The sequence below is a fragment of the Panthera tigris genome, chromosome D2 (assembly GCF_018350195.1).
Source record: "Panthera tigris isolate Pti1 chromosome D2, P.tigris_Pti1_mat1.1, whole genome shotgun sequence".
Lineage (NCBI taxonomy): Eukaryota > Metazoa > Chordata > Mammalia > Carnivora > Felidae > Panthera > Panthera tigris.
Window position 1 is genome coordinate 86,951,880 of NC_056670.1, and position 23,646 is coordinate 86,975,525.

The 23,646-nt window shown below is 42.2% G+C and overlaps 1 long non-coding RNA gene across 1 annotated transcript; it reads left to right on the forward strand.

Annotated features, from left to right (window-relative positions):
* The first annotated feature begins 1,381 nt into the window (after positions 1–1,381).
* On the forward strand, positions 1,382–18,775 carry LOC122231931. Its single transcript, XR_006209225.1, has 3 exons — positions 1,382–1,481; positions 17,886–18,039; positions 18,736–18,775. It is a non-coding gene; the product is annotated as an uncharacterized LOC122231931 (long non-coding RNA).
* The last annotated feature ends 4,871 nt before the right edge of the window (positions 18,776–23,646 follow it).

The window sequence follows — 23,646 nt, forward strand, 5'->3', positions numbered from 1 at the left end:
GAGAGTGGGGGAGAGGAGGAGGAGGAGGAGTCAGAGAGAGAGAGAGAGAGAGAGAGAGAGAGAATCTTAAGCAGGCTCCATACTAAGTAGCATGGAGACTGATGTGGGGCTCGATGTCACAACTGTGAGTTTTTGACCTGAGTTGACATCAAGAGTCAGATGCTTCTGAGCCACCCAGGTGCCCCTTGATTGCTTTTTAAGTGAAAATAGTCTTCATGCCAAAGTGACTCACCTTGGGATCTGCCTTTGGACCCTACAAGTATATATAATCACAAGTGATTTCAGTATCTTGATTTTGTGTCCTGCAATTTCCCTGAAGTCATGTAAAAAGTGTGTCATTGTTGCTGCTGCTGGGGTGATATGTAACATTGGGAATTTAGAAAATGGTACTGTTTCTACTCAGGTCATCCTCAATAACCAAAACATAGGGAACACTAATGTAAGCCTCACTCTATGGCCTTTAGTAACACATATCCTCTTACAAGGGTCCTTAATTTCACTTTGGGTGAATGGCATGTTGGCAGGCCTTGTCCCCTATCATGAAGTTTCATGTTTTTTCCTTATTTTCTGGTGTGGTACTGATGTCATTGTTTTGAGACATAATTTAGTTTGCATTATTTTGAAATGTACTAGAAAACTGCTGTAGCAGTGGAAATACTCATAACTTGACACTCAACTTCACCAGCTGTCATTGTTTTACTGTCTCTGACAGTTCACACAAAAAGCTTGTATGTTTTACCCCCAAAGAGGAAAACTCTCCCTGAGAACTATGTCGTAATTTCCAAATGAGGAAATCATTATGGTTTCCTCATATCATTGAACCCACAGGCCACTTCAGCTGTCACCACCTGTTCAAAAAGTGTGAAAGAGTCTTCTTCCAGTATGACCAGGTTTCTTTTTTTCTGTACTTTTCTTAAGACTTTCCCTCATTTTGATAACCTTAGTGGATTGAAAGATCACAGGGGACTGAAATCTGGGTGGCCTTTTCTGTATGGCCTCTTTAACTTGGTATGTTTTCAGTTTTCATTCATGTTGTAATATATTTCAGTTGACATTCATTGTGCTTCAAATACATAACATACTATCAGCCATTTAGTGGGAAGAGTAGGGCGACCCTAAGCTTGTCTCATCACTTGAATATAACTAGATAAATATAAAATCATTTGAAACACCCAAGAAATCCATCAGAAGTCTTAGAGAACAAAGCTACACATCTACAAACCAGAAAAGCAACCCATGGAAGCTTCTTGTAACAAGCAGGCCAAAACACACCTAAGATCTAAGTTCCTGTAGATACTTTATTTTATTTTTTAAATTATTTTCTTTGATTTTTATATTTTAATTTTGTTTAATGTTGCTTGTTTTTCTTTCTCTCCAAAATGACAAAACGGAGGAATTCACCTTAAAGAAAGAACAGGAATAAATGATGGCCAGAGATTTAATCAATGCGGATATAAATAAGATGTCTGAACTAAATTGAGGTATGTATGTATGTATGTATGTATGTATGTATGTATGTATGTATGTTTATTCTGAGAGAGAGACAGAGAGAGAGAGAGGATCCCAAGAAGGCTCTGCACTGACAGTGCATAGCCCAATGTGGGGCTCAAACTCATGAACTGTGAGATCATGAGCTGAGCTGGAGTCACTTAACCAACTGAGGTACCCAGGCACCCTGAACTAGAATTTGAAACCACAATTATAAGGATATTAGCTGGGCTTGAAAAAAGCATAGAAGACACTAGAGAATCCCTTACTGCAGAGATAAAATAACTAAAATCTAGTGAGGCCAAAATTAAAAATGCTATAACTGAAATGCAATCCCAAATGGAGGCCATAAAAACAAGGATGGATGAAATCAGTAAATCAGTGTAGTAAATCAGTGATACAGAAGATAAAATTATGGAAAATGATGAAGCTGAAAAGAAGAGGGAAAGAAAGGTCATGGACCATGAAGGCTGACTTGGGGAACTCAGTGGCATATTAAAACAGAATAATATTCATATCATAGGAGTCCCAGAATGAAGAGAGAAAGAGGGCTAAAAGGTTTATGTGCACAAATTATATCTGAAAACGTCCCTAATATGCAGAAAGACATAGACATCCAAGTCCAAGAAGCAGAGAACTCCCATTAAATTCAACAAAAGCCAATCATTGCCACGGTATATCATAGTCAAATTCCCAAAATGTGCAGACAAGGAAAGAATCCTGAAAGCAGCAAAGGAATAAAGTCCTTAACCTACAAGGGATGACATCAGGTTTGCAGCAGATCTCCACAGAAACATGGCAGACCAGAGAAGAGTGGCAGGATATAGCCAACATGCTGAATGGGAAAAATAGGCACCAAGAATCCTTTATCCAGCATGAAAATAAGGAGAGATAAAGAGTTTCCCAGACAAAGAAAAACTAAAGGAGTTCGTGACCATTGAACTAGCCCTGCAAGAGATTTTCATGGGGACTCTTTGAGTGGAGGTAAAAAATGACCAAAGCAACAAAGACTGGGAAAGACCAGAGAATATCACTAGAAACACCAACTGTACAGGCAACAACATTGCATTAAATTCATATCTATTAATAATCAATCTAAATGTAAGTGGACTAAATGCTCCAAGCAAAAGGCATAGGGTATCAGAATGGATGAGAAAAGCAAGATCCATCTACGCTGCCTACAAGTGACTCATCGAGACCTAAAGACACCTGCAGATTGAAAGTGAGGGGATGGATGGGGCACCTGGGTGGCTCAGTTGGTCAAGCGTCCTACTCTTGGTTTCAGCTTGGCTCATGATCTCACAGTGCAGAGCCTGCTTGAGATTGTGTCTCTCTCTGAAAATAAATAAATAAACTTTAAAAAATAAAAAAAAGAAAATGTACCAATTGTAAATATTTATTCCCCAATATGAAAGCATCCAAATATATAAATTAATTACTAACAAGCATAAAGAAACTCATTGACGATAATACAATAATAGTAGGGGACTTTAGCATGCCACATACAGCAGTGGACAGATCATCTAAACAGAAACTCAACAAGGAAACAAGAGTTCTAAATGACACTGAATCAGATGGACTTAACAGATATATTGAGAACATATCATCCTAAAGCAGCAGAATACAATTCTTTTTGAGTGCCCGGGAAACGTTCTCCAGAATAGATCACATACCGGGTCACAAATCTGCTCTCAACAAGTACAAAAAGATTGTGATCATACCGTGTATATTTTCAGATCACAACGCTATGGCACTTGAGGTCAACCACAAGAAAAAATTTGGAAAACCCTCAAATACATGGAGCTTAAAGAATATCCTAGTAAGGAATGAATGGGTTAGCCAGAAAATTAAAGAAGAAATAAAAAGGTACATGGAAGCAAATGAAAATGAAAACATGACAGTCCAAAACCTTTGGGATGCAGTGAGGGCTGTCCTAGGAGGGAAATCTATTGCAATACAGCTCTACCTCAAGAAGCAAAACAGGCCCCAAGTACACAACTTAACCTTACACCTAAAGGAGCTAGAAAAGGAGCAAGAAATAAAGCGTAGCAACAACAACAACAACAACAACAACAACAACAACAAAACAAACAAAGCCTAAAGTCCGCAGAAGAAGGGAGCTGGAACAAAGATTAGAGCTGGAATAAATGATATAGAAATAAACACACACACACACACACACACACACACACACACACACACACAGACAAAATGGATCTGTGAAACTAAGAGCTGTAAAATGGATCTGTGAAACTAAGAGCTGATTCTTTGAAATAATTAACAAAATTGTTAAGTTCCTATGCAGACTTATCGTAAAGAAGAGAGAGGGGACCCACATAGATTTGAAAAAAATGAATGAAAGAAAAGAGACCACAACCAAGGACCCAAATAGATAAAATCATGTATAAAAGAGGAGAGATCACAACCAAGACCACAGAAGTGCAAACAATTATAAGAGAATACTATGAAAATTATATGGTAACAAACTGTGCAATCTGGAAGAAATGGACCAATTCCTAGAAACACATACACTACCCAAAATGAAACAGGAAGAAATAGAAAATTTGAAAAGACCCATAATCAACAAAGAAATTGATCAGTAATCAAAAATCTCTCAACAAACGGATGAGTCCAGAGCCAGATGGATTCCCAGGGGGAATTCTACCAGACATTTAAAGAAGAGTTAGTATCTATTCTTCTCAAACTGTTCCAAAAAATAGAAATGGGAGGAAAACTTCCAAACTCATTCTATGAAGCTAGCATTACCTTGAGGAGAATTGCAGGCCAGTTTCCCTGATGAACATGGATGCAAAAATTCTCAACAAGATACTATCAGATTGAATTCAACAGTACGTTAAAACAATTATTCACCATAATCAAGTAGGATTTATTCCTGGGATGCAGGGCTGATTCAATAGTAGCAACTTAATCAACATTATCCACCACAATAAGAGAAAAGATGAGCACCATATGATCCTGTCAGTAGATGCAGAAAAAGCATTTGACAAAATACAGCATTGTTTCTTGATAAAAAAACCCTCAACAAAGTAGGGGTAGGTGGAACATACCTGAACATCATAAAGGCCATATATGAAGGACCCACAGCTAATATCATTTCCAGTGGGGAAAAATGAGAGCCTTTCCATTATGGTCAGGAACAAGAAAAGGATGTGCCCTCTCACCATTACTATTTAGCACGGTACTGGGAGTTGGCCTCACTAATGAAACAACAACAACAACAAAAATAAAAGGCGTCCATGTTTGCAAGGAAGAGGTCAAACTTCCACTATTTGCAGAGGGCGTGATACTCTGTGTAAAACCTGAAAGACCACAAAAAAAAAAAATTGCCAGAACTAATACATGAATTCAACAAAGTATTAGGATATAAAATGGACATGCAGAAATCCGTTGCATTTCTCTGCACCAATAGCGAAGCAGGAGAAAGAGAAGTCAAGGAATTGATTTCATTTACAATTGCACCAAAAACTGTAAGATAATAAGGAATAAACCTAACCAAGGAAGTAAAAGATGTGTACCTGAAAACGATAGAACATTTATGAAAGAAATTGAAGAGGACACAAAGAAATGGAAAAGCATCCCATGCTCATGGATTGGATGAAAATATATTGTTAAAATGTCTATACTACCCAAAGCAAACTACACATTTAATACAATCCCTATCAAAATACCACCAGCATTTTTTGCAGAGCTGGAACAAAGCTTCCTAAAATTTGTATGGAGCTACGGAATACCCTGAATAGCCAAAGTAATCCTGAGAAAGAAAAACAGAACTGGAGGCATCGCAATTCCAGATTTCAAGCTATTTTGCAAAGCGGTAGACATTAAGACAGTAGGGTGCTGGAACAAAAAACAGACACATGGATCAATGGAATAGAATAGAAAACCCAGAAATGGACGCACAACTCTATGGTCAACTAATCTTGGTCAGAGCAGGAAAGGATATCCAATGGGCAGACGACAATCTCTTCAACAAGTGGTGTTAGGAAAACTGGACAGCAATGTGCAGAAGAATGAACCTGGATCGCTTTATTACACCATGCACAAAAATAAATTCAAAGTGGATGAAAGAACTAAACGTGAGACCGAAAACCATCAAAATCCCAGAGGAGAACACAGGACGCAACGTCTTTGACCTCAGCCTCAGCAACTTCTTACTAGACACGTTGCTAAAGGCAAGGGAAACAAAAGCAAACATGAACTATTGGGACTTCATCAAGATAAGAAGCTCCCGCACAGTGAGGGAAACAATCAACAAAACTAAAAAGCAGCCTAGGGAATGGGAAAATATGTTTGCAAAAGACATATCTGATATTAGCATCCAAAATCTATAGAGAACTTACCAAATGCAACACCAAAAAACAAATAATCCGGTGAAGAAATGGGCAAAAGACAGGAATAGTCACTTTTCCAAAGAAGACACCCAATGGCTAACAGACACATGAAAAGATGCTCAACATCACTCATCATCAAAGAAGTACAAATCACAACCACCATGAGATATCACCTCACACCTGTCAGAATGGCTGAAATTAACAACACAGGAAACGACAGGTGTTGGCAAGGATGTAGAGAAAGGGGATCCCTCTTTCCCCCAAAGAGGAACTGTTGGTGGGAATGCAAACTGGTGCAGCCACTCTGGGGAACAGTATGGATATTCCTCCAAAAGTTAAAAATAGAACTTCCTTATGTCCCAGCAATTGCTCTACTAGGTATTTACCCAAAGGACACAAAAATTCAGATTTGAGGGATTACATACACCCCCATGTTTATAGCAGCATTATAACCAATAACCAAACAACATACAAAACCCAAATGTCATTGACTGATGAATGGATAAAGAAGATGTGTATATGTACAATGGAATATTACTCAGAGATCAAAAGGAATGAAACCTTTCCATTTGCATGATGTGGATGGAGATACACTGTATTGTGCTAAGCGAGACGGGTCAGTCAGAGAAAGACAAATACCATATAATTTCACTCATATATGTAGTTTAAGAAATAAAACAGATGAATATATGGGAGGGGGTAACAAGAGGATAGAGGGAAACAAACCACAGGAGACTCTTGGCTATGGAAAAGAAACTGAGGATTGACAGAAGGAGGTGGGTGTGAGAAGGACTGGACGAGTGATGGGTATTAAGCACCGCATTTGTGAGGATCACAGGATGTTGTAAGGAAGTGATGAATCATGGAATTCCACTCCTGAAACTAATATTGCACTGTTGGCCAAATAAAATTAGAATAAGTACAAAATAATAAATAAAAAGGAAAAATAATATTAATCGTGTAAAAGAATTTAAGCACACAGTTGTGTAAGATTAAGGAAATTGAGAACACTGTAGAAATTTAAACACAATGCACCTGCAGAAGTTTTTAATTTTGAGAGTAAATCTGCATTTATTACATATTGAAAATTTATACTCCTTTCTCCTTATCTGGACAAGGTTAGGTTTTGGCAGGGGTTAGGCTTAGGGTTAGGGTTAGGGTTAGTGGTTAGAATTAGGAAAAGGGTTAGGGTTAGGGGCTAGGGTTAGGGGTTAGGGGTTAGAGTTAGGTTTAGTATTAGGGCTAAGGTAAAGGTTAGGGATAGCAGTTGGGTTAGGTTTGGGTTTAGGATTAGGGATAGGGTTAGGGTCAGGATTAGGCATAGAGTAGAGGAAACAAAGGAGGGTGCCAGCAAGAATTAGAGTTTGGTTTCCACGGGTTAGGGTTAGGGTCAGCGTTAGGGTTACAGTGCCACTGCAGTCGGGCTTTGGAAATGATATGTTGAAGTTCTACGTTCCAAGTTCCATGCTGAGTATTTATGCATCAATTCCTGAACCCGTGTTTGTGCTTTTGACAGAATTTGGAATTGGGTCATTATGGGAAGAACCTAAGCTAGGATTAGTGTTGGGTTTAAGGAAGTTGCCAGGGCTGAAGCGACTCCAGTCTCGTGATTTCCATCGAGCGCTGAAGTGAGGACCCATGCGATGGTGTGCGTTAAGTGTAGGTTTAGGTTTGATGCTGGCTTAGGTTTCAGGGAGGGTTCCGGTTAGGGATAGGGTTAGGGTTAGGGTTAGGTCCCAGGCGGCTCCAGGCGCCGAACCCACAGTAGGGCAGTGGTCTCCCCGAAGGGCTGAGTTGAGGGCACAAGGGAGGGTGCCTGTCAGGATCAGTCTTTGGCTGCCAAGGCCACACAAGTCGATGGGCCCCTGGTCAAGGAGGCTTCAGGAATCCTCTCAGCAGCTGCAGCTGGGCCTGGCAAACGACATGGTGAGCTTCCATGTTCCATGCCGTGTGAGCCTGCACCGCTTCTGGACCCCAAGCGTGTGGGGTTGTGAGACTTTGGTCTTGGGTCCCCATTGGGAGAGAGCTTTAGCTAGGGTTAGGGTTCGGCCCAGCGATGTCGCCAGTGATGAAGTGACTGCACTCTCGTGATCTCCTTCGAGGGTTGAAGTGAGGGCCTATGCGACGGGGTGGCTCAATTGTAGGGTTAGGGTTAGAGGCTGGCGTAGGTTTCGGTGGAAAGTTCCGGTTTGGGGTAGGGTTAGGGTTACGGTTAGGTTTAGGACCCAGGAGGCTCCAGGCGCTGAACTCACAGCAGGGCAGTGGTCCTCCCGAAGGACTGAGTAGTGGGCACAAGGGAGGGTGCCGGTCAGGATCCATCTTTGGCTGCCAAGGCCACACAAGTCTATTGGCCAATGGTCGGGGAGGCCTCAGGAATCCTCTCAGGCAGCTGAGCCTGGCCTGGGAAATGACATGGTGAGCTTCCAGGTTCCATGCCGAGTGAGCCTGCACCGCTTCTGGACCCCAGCGCATGGGGTTGTCAGACGTTGGTATTGGCTCCCCATGGGGAGGGAGCCTTGGCTAGGGTTAGGGTTTGTTCAAGGGACGTCACCACTGCCAAATCGTCTCCAGTCTCGTGATCTCCCTCGAGGGCTGAAGTGAGGGCTAATGTGATGGGGCGGATCAAGTGTCGGGTTAGCGTTCGAGGCCGGCTTAGGTTTTGGTGGAGGGTTCCGGTTCAGGGTGGGTTTAGGTTTAGGGTTAGGTCTCAGGAGGCTCGAGGTGCTGAACTACAGCAGGGCAGTGGTCTCCCTGAAGGGCTCAGTTGAGGGCAGAAGGGACGGTGCTGTTCCGGATCAGTCTTTGGCTGCCAAGGCCACACAAGTCGATGGGCCCCTGGTTGGGGAGGCCTCATGAATCCTCTCTGCCAGCTGCAGCAGGACCTGGGAAACGACATGGTGAGCTTCCAGGTTCCATGCCGAGTGAGAGTGCACCGCTTCTGGACCCAAGGCGCGTGGGGTTTCAGACTTTGGTATTTTGTCCCCATGGGGAGAGAAGCTTAGCTAGGGTTAGGTTTCAGTCCAGGGATGTCACCAGGGCCAAAGCGACTCCAGTCTTGAGATCTCCCTCGAGGGCTGAAGTGAGGGCACATGCGACGGTGCGGCTCAAGTGTAGGATTAGTTTTTGAGGCCGGCCTAGGTTTTTGTGGAGGTTTCTGGATCAGGGTAGGGTTAGGGGTAGGGTTAGGTCCCAGGAGGCTCCAGGCACTGAACACACAGCAGGACAGTGGTCTCCCGAAGGGCTGAGTTGAGGGCACAAGGGAGGGTGCCGGTCAGGATCAGTCTTGGGCTGCCAAGGCCACACAAGTTGATGGGCCCCTTTTCGGCGAGGCCTCAGGAATCCTCTCGGGCAGCTGAGGCCGGGCATGGGAAATGACATGGTGAGCTTCGAATCCATGCAGAGTGAGCCTGCACCGCTTTTGCACCCCAGGTGCCTCGTTTTGTTAGACTTTGGGATTGGCCCCCATGGGGAGAGAGCCTTAGCTTGGGCTAGGGTTTGGTCAAGGGATGTCGCCAGGGCTGAAGTGACTCTGGTCTCGTGATCTCCCTCGAGGGCTGAAGTGAGGGCTCATGCAACGGTGCGGCTCAAGTGTAGGTTTAGGGTTAAAGATAGGGTTAAGTTTCGCTTGAGCATTCTGATTAGGGTTAGGGATAGGGTTAGAGTCAGGTCCCAGGAGACTCCAGGAGCTGAACCCACAGGAGTTCAGTTGTCTCCCCGAAGGGCCGAGTTGAGGGCACCAGGGAGGCTGCCAGTTAGAATTAGTCTTCGCCTTCCCCGGTCAGACAACTGTATCGGGGTCTGGTCAGGTAGTCCTCAGGATCGTCTTGGGCAGCCGCAGTCGGGCCTGGGGAACGACATGGTCATGTTCCAGTTTTTATGCTGAGTGATCCTCCATCACTTCTGCACCCCAGGTGCATGGTGTTTTCAGACTTCGGTATTGGGTCCCCATCGGGTGAGAAGGTTAGGTTTCAGAAGACTCCAGGCACTAAACCGCATTAGTGCAGTTCTGTCCCCGAATGGTGAGTTGAGGGCACAGGGGAGGGTGCCAGTAAGGATTAGCCTTTGGGTTCTAACACCAGACAACTGTATGTGCCACTGGTTTGTTAGGCCTCAGGTATCGTCTCGGGTAGGTGTAGTCGGGCCTTTTGCAAGGACATGATTTTCCAGGTTCTAAGTCTAGTGATATGCACTGCGTCTGGTCTCCAGGCGAGTGGTGTTGTCATACTTTGGTTTGGGGTCCCCATGGGGAGAGAACCTTAGCTAGGGTTAGGTTTCTGTCCAGGGACGAAGTCAGTGCCAAAGTGATTCCTGTCTAGTGATCTCCTTCGAGGGCTGAAGTGAGGCCCATGCGACGATGAGGGTCAAGTGTAGGGTTAGGGTTGGAGATAGGGTTAGGTTTCGTTGAGGGTTTTGGTTAGGGGTAGGGTTAGGGTTAGGTCCCAGGAGGCTACGGGTGTGAACCCACAGTACTGCAGTTGTCTCCCCAAAGGGCACAAGGGAGGGCACAAGGGAGAGTGCTGTTTCAGATTAGTACTGGGTCCAAGGCCGGACAATTTTAGGGGCCTCTGTTCGGTTAGGTCTCAGGAGTCCTCTCAGGTAGGTGCAGCCCTGCCTTGGAAACGATATGGTGATGTTCCAGGTTCTATGTCGAGTGATCCTGTGCTGCTTCTAGACCCATGTGCCTGGTGTTGTCAGACTTTGGTATTGGGTCGCCATGGGGAGAGAGAGTTAGCTAGTGTTAGTGTTCAGTCCAGGGATGTCGCCAGGGCCGAAGCGACTCTGGTCTCGTGATCTCCCTTGAAGGCTGAAGTGAGGGCCCATGTGACGGGGCGGCTCAAGTGGAGGGTTAGGGTTCGAGGCCGGCTTAGGTTTCAGTGGAGGGTGCCGGTTCAGGGTAGGGTTAGGTTTAGGGTTAGGGCCTACGAGGCTCCAGGCGCTGAACCCATAGCAGTGCAGTTCTCTCCCCGAATGGCTGAGTTTAGTGCACAAGGGAAGGTGCTGGTCAGGATTAGTATTTGGTTTACAAGGCCACAGAACTTTATGGGCCACTGGTTGAATAGGCCTCAGGAATCTTCTCCGGCAGCTGCAGCCAGGCCTTTGTAATGACATGGTGATGTTTCAGGTTCTATGACGAGTGATCCTGCACCAGTTCTGGACCACAGGCGTGTGGTGTTGTCAGATTTTTGTATTGTTCCCCATAGGGAGAGAGCCTTAGCTAGGGTTAGGGTTTTGTCCAGGGACGTCGCCAGGGCCAAAGCGACTCCAGTCTCGTGATCTCCCTCGAGGGCTGAAGTGAGGGTAATGTGATGGTTCGGGTCAAGTGTAGGGTTTGGGCTCGAGATAGGTTTAGGTTTCGGTTGAGGGTTCTGGTTTGGTTTAGGTTTAAGTTCAGGGTTCGGTCCCAGAGGGCTCCACACGCTGAACCCACAGCAGTGCAGTTGTCTCCCTGAAGGGTTGAGTTGAGGGCATAAGGAGGGTGCTGATCAGCATTAGTCTTTGTGTTCAAAGATCAGACAACTGTATGGGACATTGGTAGGGTGGGCCTCAGGAATCTTCTTGGGCAGGTGCAGCAGGGCCTTGGTAACAACATGGTGATGTTCCATTTCTATGCCTAGTGATTCTGCACCACTCCTGGACCCCAGGTGCGTGGTGTTGTCAGACTTTGGCATTAGGTCCCCATGGAGAGAGAGCCTTAGCTAGAATTAGGTTTTGGTCCACGGATGTCACCAGGGCTGAAGCGACACCAGTTTTGTGAGTTCCATGGAGGGCTGTAGTGAGGGTACATCCCTGACTGTGTGTCTGCTGTATATGTGGTTAGAAAGATAGGGTTAAGTGTAGTGTGAGGGTTGTGTTTAAAGTTGTGTTTAGAACTGTGAAGTTGTGTTTAAAATCTGGTTAGATTGTAGGATTAGGGTTAGGTGTTAGCATTAGTGTTAGGGTTTGCGTTAGGGTTAGTGATTAGGTGAGGTCTAGGTCTAGGATTTTGGTTAGCATTACGGGTTAGGGGATTGGATTAGGGGTTAGCGTTAGGGTTAGTGTTAGAGTTTTATTGTTAGGGTTAGGGTTAGTTTTAGGTTTTATTATTTTAGGTTTAGCGTGTAGAGTTAGAACATTAGGGTTAGAGTTTTAGGGTTAGAGTTATAGGGTTAGGGTTAGAGGGTTAGGGTCAAGGTTAGTTCCTGTTACGTTTACTTTTATGGTTCCGTAGGGTTAGGGTTGAGTTTAGACGTATGGATAGTTGCAGGGTTTAGTACTAGGGAATGGTTAGAGTTAGCTGTTAGGTTAGTTGTTGGGATTTGGGTTAATGTTAAGGTTAGGGCTAGGGCAAGAAGTAGGTTATGTTGCACTCCCACTTGGAGCGGGAGGATGTTCATGCGTGGACACCACTCTCCATCTGTGTGGGAGGGATTGCCTTTATTTTATTGCCCCTGTGTCTCTGCACTGGAGGTTCTTCTTACCTCGCCCCATTACAGCTGGCTCTGGAGTGTTTCATACCTTCACCCTGCCCTCTCTCGGTATGGTAGGATTTTACATACTGCCTCATCCGTTTTTGGTCCAAGGCGTGCATAGTTTTAATCTTTATATCATTTATTTCTCCTCTGATTTTAATTATTTTCTTCATTCTGCTGTTTAAGGGTTTTGTTTGTTGTCTTTTGTCTGGCTTTTATAGTTATAAGGTTATGGATTGGGGTTTACTTCAGGGTTTTTTTTTTTTTTTTCTTGAGGCAGACCGGTATTGCTGTAAACTTCCCTGTTAGAACCAGTTTTCCTGCTTTACAGAAATTTGTATTGTTGTGTTGTTATTTTCATTTGTTTCCATGTTATGTTGGATTTTTTCTTTGATTTCTTGGTTGAGCCATTGATTGTTTGGTAGCATGTTATTTACCTTCCATGTTTTTGTGCCTTTTCCAGATTTTTCTTTTCTTGTTGTAGTCTTCTACTTTCATAGCATTGTGGTCTGAAAAGACACACGGTATGACGTTGATCAGTTTGATTTTGTTTTGGCTTGTTTTCTGACCTAATATTTTATTGAGTGTGGGGAATGTTCCATGTGCACGTGAAAATAATGTGTATTATGCTGTTTTAGGATGGGATGTCTAAAATATATCGGTTAAGCCCATCTGGTCTACTCTATCATTCAAAGTCACTACTTTCTTGTTGATTTTCTGATGGAATGATCTCTCCATTGATGTCATTGGGGTGTTAAAGTGTCCTCCTATGATTGTATGACTATCAATTCTTTACTTTAGTTTTGGACTGTTTTGTGTCTTTGGATGCTCTCAGGTTGAACGCATATGTGTTTATAATTGTTCTATCTTTTTGTTGGATTGTGCCTTTTATTAGTATAGTGTCCTTCTTTGTCTCTTGTTACAGTTTTATTTTTAAATCTATTTTTTCTGATATAGGTATGGCTACTGCAGTTTTCTTTTTGATACTTTAGTTCTATAACTAGTCTATAACTGATCTTGCTGGGCATGCAATGCCACCATTTCTGTCCTCATTTCCAGCAGCCTCCTTTCATTCAACGAATACAGTTCCTTAACTCTGCTCTTTTCTAGATTGAACTCTAGTTTGGTATCTGTCCGGACTTTGACCACTTCATCCGTTACTTGTTGTTTTAACCGATGTAGTTCGAGGTTTATTTTCTCATTTTCTGCTCTGAGGGCTGAAAATTCACTCTTCTCCAAAATAACCATATCTTTTTTCACATTAGCAATCTGAGACATTATTTGCTGAACAGTGATCTCCTGCTGCATCTTCGTGACCATATCCTTGTAGACGATATCCATATTGGCATCGGTTATTATTAGGTTTGTACCTAACCACTTCTGCATATAGAAGTCTATATTAAGTTGATAGTTCTTTACTCCTCTCCTCTCCGTGTTGTAGCTATGTAGTGTTCCTAGTCTTTTGTAGGTAGAAAATAGATGGGTCCTATATTGTATTCATTCTATCACCCAGTGCTTTTTATTATGAAGAGAGAGAGCACAGGCATGGTAGGGCGGGGTGGGGGGAATGGGGGAAGAGAGAGACAAAGAGAGAGAGAGGGAGAGAGAGAATGAAAATGAGAATGAATCCTCACCAAGTTCCATGCTCAGTGAAGAGCCCAATTGGGGCTCAATCGCATGATCCTGGGATCATAGCCTGAGCTGAAATCAAGAGTCGAAATCTCAAGCGATTGAGCCATCCAGTTACCCCTATCTGTCACCCAGTGCCTTGATTTGAGCATTTATTCTGTTACCATTCAAAGTAATTGATAGACATGTATTTGTCCTATTATTACTTGATGTTGGTTGTTTCTGAATCTTTCTGATCCTTTCTTCTCTCTCTTTTTTTGGTTTGCTGGGTTTCTTCACAATTTCACAGTTGAAATTGCTTGTCTTTATACTCTGCATATGTATTAGTAGTGTTTGGTTGCGGTTATTATTAGGTTTGTACCTAACCACTTCTGCATATAGAAGTCTATATTAAGTTTATAGTTGTTTAAGTTTGAACCAGTTCTTTACTCCTCTCCTCCCCGTGTTGTAGCTATGTAGTGTTCCTATTTCAAAACCTTTCATATCGTGAATACCTTGACTGATGTTTTACAGATATACTCATTTTTATGGCTTTTGCGTTTCTCACTTTAATATTGTCACTTTAGGTGTTTCTTTTCCACTTAAAGAGTCCCCTTTAACATTTCTTGCAGGGGTGGTTTGTTGGTTGTGAACTCTCTTAGTATTTATTTGGGAACCTCTTGATCTCTCCTCCCATTTGAATGAAGTTTGCTGGATAGACTGTCTTTGGCTGCAGATGTTTTCCATTCAGCACCTTTACCATACCATGCTGGTCACTTACGGTTTCAAAGTTTCTTCTGAAAAACATCCAGTGATAACCTTATGGGGTTTCCCTTGTAGGTAAATGTCATCTTTTGTTTTCCTGCTGTGAAAATTTTTCTTTATCACGACATTTTGTGTTTTAATTACTATATGGCTTGGTGTGGATCTGCTTCTGTTGAATATATTGGGGGTTCTTTGTGCTTCCTGCTTGTGGATCTGTTTCCTTCCCCGCATTAGGGAAGTTTTCATCTATTGTGTCTTCAAATAAATTTTCTGGTTCTATTTCTCAGAGTTCTGAGAATGAGAAGTAGGACAGAAAAGAACTATTGAAGGCTCTCTGATGAGCCACTGGATTTGCATGCGTGGAGGATAGATTTGGGACTCAAATGAACAACCTACCTTTGACTTCAAAGAACTAGAAAAAAACAACAATCTATGTCCAATGTTCTCAAAAGGGAGAAAGTAATCCATATGAGAGTGCAAACCAATGAAACTGAGACCATGAAGTCAATAGAAAATATGAAGAAGACCAACAGTGGGTTTTCAGAAGAGTGAAACCAAATTGTCAAGACTATACATAAACTATGATAAGACAAAGAGAAGACCCAATTCAAAAGAATTATAAATAAAAGAGAAGACATTACGCCTTATACCAAAGAAACATAAAGGAGACAAAGAGGCGACTATGGCCAAATTAGATGCCAGCAAACTGCCTGCCTAGAAGAAATGGATAGGTTCTTAGAAACACACAACCTACCAAGACTGTACCAGGAAGAAATAGAAGGTTTGCACAGACCCATTAAAGGAAGACTGTATCAATACAAGAAGATAACCAATGCAAGTAAATTGAAGTTCTCCCAGGGAAGAAAAGCCCAGGACAGGTGGATTCACTGGTGAAGTTGACCAAACGTTTGTAGAAGAACTAATAGCAGTCATCTCACTGATTCAAAAGGAATGAACACCACCAAACTCATTTCATCAGACTGGAATTACCCTGGTAGGAAGCCAGAAAAGGATACTACCTGAACAGAAATCTATAGGCCAGTATCTCTGTGGTGGAATTAGATGAATAATTCCCAATAATGTACAGGCAAACCAAATTCAGCAGCTCATTAAAGGGATCACTGACCGTGATGAAGGGTTTTTTCCCTGTAAAGGAAGGATGTTTCAGAAATGCAAATTAATAAATGTGACCCCTCACATGATTGAATGAAAGAAAAATCAACCAGAAACAAGACTCTTAACTATAAATAGCAAACGGAGGGTTACTAGAAGGGAGGTGGGCAGGGGGATGGGTTAAATGGATGATGGGCTAAGGAGGGCGCTAGTAGTGAGGATCACTGAGTGTTGTATGTAAGTGATGGATGACTACATTCTATACCTGAAACTAACATTACACTGTATGTTAACCAACTGGAATTTAAATAAAAACTTGAAAAAATAAACACTAAAGAAATACATAAATAAATTTAAACTAAAATAAATAAATAACATTTAAAAAAATAAAAGGTAAACTCGTGTGATGATGTCAATAGACACAGAAAAAAAGTTCTGAGAAAATTCGGTATCCATTTGTGCTAAAAAACTCTTTAAAATTCAGTGTAGCAGGAACATCTCAACATAAGAAAGGCCATGTATGTGAAGCCCACAGCTAATATCATACTCAATAGTGAAATTGTGAAAGATTTTCCACTAAAATCGGGCACAAGACAAGGATGCCCTAGATATGTGAAGGGGATTGGGTGATGCAGGCTTCTGGTTATGCAATGAATAAATCACAGATAGAAGATATAGCATAGGGGACATAGAGAATGGTACTGGAGTAGTGATGCATGGTGACAGATGATAGCTACACCTGTGTTAGCATAGCAGAATGTATACATTTGTCCAATCACTCTGTTGTTCATCTGAAACTAATGTAACATAGTATGTCAGCTATTCCCAAATACCATGTTTTTTAAAAATAATGTAAAGGACTGAAATAAAAAGCTTAATGTAATAGAACCTGTTAATATCTAATCAAGAAATGCAGTAAAGTTCTGAAATAGAAAGTCACCATATCAAATTCTGTAGCATTCCTATATACTAACCCAATTATCTGAGAAGAAGTAAAGAAAACAATCCCATTTACAATAGCATCAAAAACAATAAAATTTATAGGAATAAATTTAGCCAAGGAAGTGAAAGATCTCTCTACAGAATACTATAAAACCTGTGTGCAGGAATGGAAGAAATTCAATTTGGGTGAAAGAAACAGGAGAACACACAAGTCAGTGAAAAGCCATCCCATGTCCAACTTTTGGAGGAATTAATATAGATACAATGTCCATATTATCCAAAGCCATCTAGAGATTCAGTGCAATCTCTATCAAGACTCCGATGCAATTTTTATGCAATTAGAAAATCATATCCTAAAATGTATTTGGAACCACAAAAAGACCCCAAGTAGCCAACGCAAGAAAGAACAAAACAGGAGGCATCACACTTCTTGATTTCAGGCTTCATTCTAACACAAAGAAATCAGTTATGTCACTGGCATAAGCACACACATAAGACAATGGAACAGAAATTGAGAGCCCAAACTAAACCCATGCATGCACAGTCACCTCGTATTTGACAAGGGAGTCAAGAATACACAGTGGAGAAGAGTAGTCTCTTGAATAACTGGTGCTGGGAAAATTGGATATTCACATGTATAAGAATCAAGCTTAGTACTGTATGTTACACCACTCCCTAGAGAGTGAAAGGAAGAAAAGAGATGTGGTTAGAGAGAAACAGAGACAAAGAGGAAGTACAAGGAGGAAAGTAGAGACCTGGTCCAGGTATGTGGATGGGGTTAGATGCACCAGGGGAGAGGGGATGTATGAGGTGGCTCTGAGTGCTGGGGCAGAAAGGGCTTGTATTATGGGCAACAGAGTTCCATGACCCCAAGACTCCAACATCCCTGGCTCCAAGCTCTGCAGAGGCCATTGCAATTGAAAAGATGGGTATCCCTCATTTCTTCTGGAATTGTGAGACTCAGCCTCATGTTCTGTCATGGGGAGGGATGTCTTGAGGGAGAGTGTGCTCCTCTTTGGCAGGTAAACTCCAGAGCCTGCCCTGTGGGGAGGTGTCCTGGGGCCATCTTCCTCACTGCCCCAGGCCCTGTTGGATTTCCCCCCCTCCCCCCACCAGCTGGCCTTCCTCATGTTCTGAACCCAGGCATCAGGCATTGTGTTGCCCCCAGGTGCTGCAGTCTGGACCTGGCAGAGGTGGACTGCTGATATTGATAAAAAAATATTTGACAATAAGGTCCATATCCTCCCTCTGGGACTAGCGGTGTGCATCCAAATCGTGGGTTGTCATCCTCCTGTCCACAACCAATCTGAGGATTCCAGAAGGTAGGTGAACCCTTTAAAACACCATAGTCTTCTCTTACATCAAATTCAAAGACATTTTCTTGTCACAGCTTTCTTTTAATTCTGAAGAGATGGTAATTAGCAACTGAAGGCATAATGGTCCTATAGGAAATTGACCTATATGATTGATGGACATTATTTCACCCATCCTTATCCCTAAAGCACATTTCGTTGGAAATATTAGCCAAGGATACACACTGTAAATTCACAACAGATGTGTAGCTCCCTGTAAGTTGCATTCTGACCTTGTCACATATGTGCCATCAAAGATATTATTAGTGACTTTTCAGATAAGCTCTCCACATCAAGATGGTCATGTTAGAGAATCTGGTATAAATGGAATTTCACAGATTCTAAATGAGGAATGATTTTTCATTTTTAATGTTTCTTTTTTTCTTTTTTTGAGAGAGCCCGAGCTGGGGAGGGGGGAGAGAGTGGGAGACACCGAATCTGAGGCAGGCTCCAGGCTCTGAGCTCTCAGGACAGCCTGACACGGGGCTCAAACTCATGGACTGCAAGATCATGACTTGAGTCGAAGTCGAACGCTTAACCGACTAAGCCACCCACACGCCCCAGGAATGATAGTTTATTGGCAAAGAAGGAGAAATTAAAGATAGTGTAAAGGATGTCTAATTAAAAAAAAAATTTTTTTTTAACATTTATTTATTTTTGAGACAGAGAGTGACAGAGCATGAACAGAGGAGGGGCAGAGAGAGAGGGAGACAGAATCGGAAGCAGGCTCCAGGCTCTGAGCCATCAGTCCAGAGCCCAACGCGGGACTTGAACTCACGGACCATGAGATCGTGACCTGAGCTGAAGTCGGATGCTCAACCGACTGAGCCACCCAGGCGCCCCAAGGATGTCTATTTTTAATTGAAATATTGTTCACACATTTGTTGTATTAGTTTTAGGCATGCATTGCAGTCATTCCATATGTCTATAAATTATGTTGTACTTCAGCACAAGTGTAGCTATCATGTGAAAGCATGCAACAGTATTACTACAGGATTGACTCCATTCCATTGGCTGTCCCTTGTATCCCTAGGACTCATTCATTCCATAGCTGGATGCCGGTATCTCTCTCTCAAAGGTGTCCATTCTTTACCTAACCTAAGTATGTTGGTGGTAAACACAATTACCTCTTGTTCAGCATGTGTAAATTGGCAGTCTATTTTTCTGTGAACATTGCTTAAAACATTACAAATTATGTCATTACGTTAATAAATCCGGTTTCATTCTTCACTCACAAGAAGGGAGAAGGAAAAGATTTCTTTGTGTCCCAGGCCCTGTCACTAAAACCCTTCCCAATGTGGAGAACAGGCTTAGTTGCCCAGAGCACCTTCGGTCTCTCAGCTGAGCAACCAGGACCTTCAACATTGAAGGAATTCCCATGGTGGCCAGCAGAGAGAGCTCGAGCACCACAGACCCGGAGGGGCGGGTTCCTCTGCCGGGCAGTGATGGCCAGCAGAGGGCGCACCATCGGCTTTTCTGACCCAGGACACCTGAGAGCAGGAAGGGCTTCTGTTGCTCCCAGAGGACGCAGGGCCTCTGCCGCTGCCTCAGGACAGAGAGCAGAACTGCTTTTCCAGCGGGTTCTGCCGCCCGACCCAGGGGAGACCTTGGGAGATTTGCAGCAACTTGGCATCTGCTGAGTCGCCAGAGAGAAGCTGCCTTGTTGTACTGAGTGCTGAGGAGGGGGCGCTGGGTGGCTTCCCTGGGCAAGCTGGTTGCTGAGCAGCACAGGCCCTTGCATTTTCTGGGCTTTTCCCGTGTTTCATTCCTCCCCTTCCCGGACAGTATTTGAACACGACGCATGTTACTAAAGGACTCGTGGATTGCGGGGTCCCACGACATCACCTCATAGATGCAGTTGATGGTTTGTTCCAGATTCAGGCTTGTTTCCGGGAAGAAACCCTGACAGAAATTCAGAAGAACGGGAGCTGCATTCAGTTAGGACATGAATACATGAAATGCTCATCTCAGGACCTTCTAGAAGAATGAGCTGGGACCCACTTTCTGAGTCCTGCTGGAACCAGAGACCGAGGTAAGGGCACAAACTGTCCCCCACATCATACATGCTTTTAAAAATTTTCATGGTTATTTTTCCAACCTAGTGAAGTGATTGAAAACTACAGAAAACCTGGTAGGTAAGTCTCATTAACCTTATGTTATCTTTTAATTTAAATTCCAGTGAGTGAAGACACAGTGTAATATTACTTTCAGGTGTCTCATATAGAGCAACCCTTCCACACGTCACCCGGTGCTCATCCCAGGTGCACTTGTTAATCCCCAGCAGCTGTTTCACCCATTCCCTCGCTGTGGAACCCTCAGTTTGTTTCCTAGTTAAGAGTCTGTTTGTCACTGTCTCCTCCCCCGCCCCCCTTTGTTTTGTTTCATTTCCATGTATTAGTAAAATCATCGGGTATTTGTCTTTCTCTGACAGGCTTATTTCACCCAGCATAACATTCTCTCTCTCCATGCGCCTCCTGGCAAATGACAAGATTTCATGTTTTTATGGGTAAATAATATTACACTCCATATACTACATCTCAGTTTATTCATCAGTTGATGGATGCTTGGGCAGTTTCCGTAATTTGGCTGTTGTAGAAAATGCTGCTGTAAACATCACAGTGCATGTATCCCTTTGAAGAATTATTTTTGTATTATTTGTGTAAATACCTCGTAGTGAAATTGCTGGATCGTAAGGTAGTTCTATTTCCAGTTTTTTTGTGTGTGTGTGACAAATCTCCATGATGTTTTCCAGAGTGGCTGCACCAGTTTGCATTCCTACCCACAGTGCAAGAGGGTTCTTCTTTCCCCACATCCTTGGCAACACTTACTGTTTCATCATTCATTGATTTTAGTCATTCTGCAGATGTGATGTGTTATCTCATTGTACTTTTGAATTGTATTTCCCTGAAGATCAGTATCGTTGAGCATCTTTTCATGTGTCTCTTGGCCATGTGTATGTCTTCCTTGGGAAAATGTCTATTTGTGTCTTCTGCCCATTTTTAATCGGATTTCTCCTGTTTTGGGTGCTGTATAACTGTATATATTTTGGACACTAACCCTTTACCAGATGTCATTTGCAAATATCATTCTGTAGGTGTTTTAGTTTTGTTGATTATTTCCTTAGTGACGGAAGCTTTTTATTTTTATGAAGTCCCATTATTTTTGCTTGTGTTTCCCTTACCTCAGGAGATATATCTACAAAGACGTTTGTACAGCCAATGTCAAAGAGATACTGCCTGTGTTAATTACCCTCTGGGATTTTTATGGTTTCAGGTTTCACACATAGGTCTTTATCCATGTTGGATTTATTTTTGTGTATGTTGTAAGACAGTGGTCCGTTGTTGGTCTTGTTTTGTTTGGCAGGTTGCTGTCCAGTTTTTCCAAAACTATATGTTGAGGAGACTTTTTTTTTAAGTTTATGTATGTATTTTTGAGAGAGAGAGCAAGAGAGCATGCAAAAGAGGGGCAGAGAGAAATGGAGAGAGAGAATCCCACGCATGCTCTGCACTGCCCTGAGATCATGACCTGAGCTGAATCCACAATCACACGCTTTGGTGACTGAGCCACCCATGTGTCCCAAGACTATCTTTTTTTTTTCCATTGGATATTCTTTCCTGCTTTGTTGAGAATCAATTGACCATATAGGTGTGAGTTCATTTCTGGGTTTCCATTCTATTCATCTATGCCTTTGTGTTGTTGTTGTTGTTGTTGTTGTTGTTGTTGTTGTTTTGCCAGTACCATACTGTTCTGATCAGTACAGCTTTGTAATATAACCTAAATTCTGGAATTGTGATGTCTCCAGCTTTGCTTCTCTTCTTCAAGTTTGTTTTGGCTGTTTGGGGACTTTTGTCATTCCATACAAATTTTGAGATTATTTGTTCTATTTCTGTGACAAATGTTTTTGTTAGTGTGATAGGGATTTCATTACATGTGTAGACTGTTTTGAGGAGTGTAGACATTTTAACAGTATTTTGTGCTTCCCATCCATGAACATGAAATGTATTTCCATTTCTTTGTGTCCTCTTTCATTTCTTTCGTCAGTGTTTCATAGCCTTTAGAGTACAGGTCTTTCACCTCTTTGGTTAGGTTTATTCCTGGTATCTTGTGGTATTTGTGAAGCTGTCAATGGGATTGATCCCTTACTTCCTCTTTCTGTTAATTCATTATTCGTCTATAGAAATGCAATACATTTATGTACATTGATTTCTGTATATTGTGATTTGTCGAATTCATATATCAATTCTAGCAATTTTTATGGGAGTCTTTCATGTTTTTTATAGAGAGCATCATGTCAGTTCCAAATAGTGAAAGCTCTACTTCTTCCTTGCTGATTTGGATGCCTCTTATTTCTTTTTGTTGTCTGAGTGCTGTGGCTAGGGCTTCCCGTACTATGTGGAATAATAGTGGTGAGAGGGGTCATCCCTGTCTTGTCCCTGACCTTGGAGGAAAAACTTTCAATTTTTCCCCATTGAGGATGAGATTAGCTGTGGGTTTTCCCTAGATGGCCTTTATTATGTGCAGGTAGGTTGAGTCTCAATGTACTTTGCTGAGGGTTTTTATCATGAATGGATGTGACATTTTGTCAAATGGTTTTCCTGCATTTGTTGAAAGCATCATATTGTTCTTATCCTTTCTTCTATTACTGTGGTGCATCATGATGATTGATCTGTGAATGTGGAACCACCCTTGCAGCCCAGGAATATATCCCACTTGATTATGGTAAATGATTCTATTAATGTATTGTTGACTTTAATTTGAAGGTATTTTAATGAGAATTTCGGTATACATAGTTATCAGGCTATTGGTCTGCAGTTTTATTTAAAAATTTTTAAACATTTTTTTAAATGTTTCTTTCTTTCCTTAGATAGAGTACATAAAAGCAAGGGAGGGGCAGAGAGACAGGGAGAGAGGGAATCCTGGCCATGCCCCACACTGTCATGGCAGGGTCCAACGTGGGACTCGAACCCATGCACCGCAGATAATGTCCTAATGTGAAATTAAGAGTTGGACAGTAAACCGACCGAGCCACACAGGTGTTGCTGCAGTTTTTGGTTTTAGTGAAGGCTTTATCTGGTTTTGGTATCAGGGTAATGATGGCCTCATAAGATGAATTTGTAAGTTTTCCTTCTTTTTTATTTTTTGTAATAATTCGAGGAGAATACATATTACCTCTTCCTTAAATGTATGTTAGAATTCTTCCTTAAATGTATGGTAGAATTCATCAGTGAAGCCATCTGGCCCTGAACTCTTGTGTTGGGGGGATATTTTTTTTAATTACTGATTTGATTTCTTTCTGTTTTCATATGTTATGTATCTTCCTGTCTCAGTTTTGGTGGTTTGTGTGTTTCTAGGAATTTGTCCATTTTTCTCAGAGTGTCCAATTTGTTGCATATAGTTTTTTATAATATTATCTTCTAACTGTATTTTTGTGGTGTTGACTGTTATTTCTCCTTTCTTATTTGTGATTTTATTTATTTGAGTCCTTTCTCTCTTCTTTGTGAAAAGTCTGCCTAGGAGGTTTTCAAGTTGATTACTCCTTTCAAAGAACAAGCCCCTGGTTTCATTGATTTGGTCTAG